This window comes from Elephantulus edwardii, unplaced genomic scaffold, assembly GCF_000299155.1.
Source record: "Elephantulus edwardii isolate Elephantulus edwardi_28Jun2011 unplaced genomic scaffold, EleEdw1.0 scaffold00165, whole genome shotgun sequence".
Classification (NCBI taxonomy): Eukaryota; Metazoa; Chordata; class Mammalia; order Macroscelidea; family Macroscelididae; genus Elephantulus; species Elephantulus edwardii.
The window spans coordinates 2,886,263-2,888,272 of record NW_006399915.1 but is presented as its reverse complement, the minus strand read 5'-3'; positions in this window follow the sequence as shown (position 1 = coordinate 2,888,272).

Below are 2,010 nucleotides of genomic sequence, written 5' to 3'. Positions count from 1 at the left end.
CTAGGACAAATCTGTTTGTTTTCCTAGCAGTCCATGGTATTCTCAGTACTCTTCTCCAGCACCACAGCTCAAAGGCATCAATTCTCCTTCTATCCTCTTTGGTCATTGTCCAACTCTCATAAGTACTGTTATCCATTTAATTTCCCATGCATTTACCCACTAGTTTTTCTTCATACAGAACGACTTTTTGGATTATTTGTTCAGCATTTTGACTGATTAAAAATGGAAAAAGAATATAACTCAGAAGGATTTTTTTTCTAATTTTAAGCCACACAATGTCCTTTGTTTCTTCTAAGGTCTGCCTCTAGGTCTGTGTCCAAATTCTGTATACACACAAAAGAATGTTCTGTAATTTCTATTTTTAACAATGCCATGCAAAATGTGTTATGATCCACATAGCCTTTGCAAAGAGAGAGAGAGAAACAAACATGTTGCTTGTGCTCTTCTTTCCCCCAAGATACATCTGAAATTAGCAATGATATCTATTCCTGGTTCAGCTTCCTCTTCTGGATCCATATGGAAGTTATAGCAGCTCACTGAGAATGCAGTGTGGCAACTTTTTATGAATTATCTTCAGGAAGACTTAAATTGCACAGCCCATAAATGATACTGTTTTGTAAACTTTACATTATCTTGTATAACCTTTGGCAAGAGGACAAATATTAATTTCTTTTAGAAATTTGATTAAGTAGTTCCCTTCCAAATTGTTGGTATAATAAATTAGCACTCCCAGTAACAGCCTATGTTTATTGAAACATTTTAATTGGTATTCTCTGGATTCCTGAAATCCTGTCTTTGCCAAATCATTCAATGCAGCTTGGACTTCCCTCTCCTATCAGTTCTTGATCATATGCTACTTCATTGAAAGATTGAACATAAACCCATTCTTTTTGGTACAGTGACTGCATTTCTTCCATTTTCTTTTTTGAATTCTCGTCACATTCAATAATGGCTGAGGAATCTTTACAGTTGCAACCTGAAGCTTGATTTCCCCTCAACACACACACACACACACACACACACACACACACACACACACACACACTATTTCAGCAAGAGAAATGAGAAAAGGGTGTTTTCCTAATTTTAAACTTCTGACACCAGCTTTTTATTTGCACATTCGATTATAATACTGCACTTTTGTGTCTGAAGCTACCCTTTGAAATCTATTGAGGTGTCATATTTTATCAATTCTCCATTCATTTAGCTTTGCTAAAAACTACAACAAGTTTTAGTGTTTTTTGTGCTTTATATCAATTTTAGTATTTTCTATTTTTTGTGGATTTTTGATGACTTTTTACTTTCTTCATTATGAGGTCATTGATTATATTCTGCAACATATCTGATTTTCAGGCATTAGTGTCCCAAACACCAATTCTATTCTTCAAATAATTTCTAGTTCCAGGTAAGATGTACTTAAGGTTGTATTTTGGATTATATGCATTTATTTTCATTTTTTATGTTTTCGACTTGTACCTATATTTGAGCAATTATTGGTCTGTTTCCTGGCCTTTTGCTGAATGTTACCACACTGCTTCATTGTTTTCTTCCACAGGTATAGTTCTATTCTATTCCTGTGGGCTCCATCTGTTGAGGCTGTAGTTTACATTGTTGGAAAGAGATATTTACAATGAATAAGTAATTGGACTTTCAAATTCAATCTTGTAATTTCTAATTTTGTTTCTATCACCAAGACTTTTTACAACTACTAAATTTTCTTTGTTTCCGAATTTCACTTCCATCAGTAATTATCAAAGTATCTTGATTGCATATTTGGTCCATTTTAGACTGAAGAATTTGGACTAAGTTTTCCATTTTTTGTTTTTACTTTATTGGTTTGTATTTAAATTTGAATAATGGTTGTATTAACACACCTTCCTTATCAAATAAGGATATTATACTATAACTGACAGATTTTACTTCAGAATAGCTTTTGAATTTTTCTTGTTGATGAGGACTATAACACCATTTCTTTTCAATTTGCCATGCTAGGAATTGTTGTTGTTATGT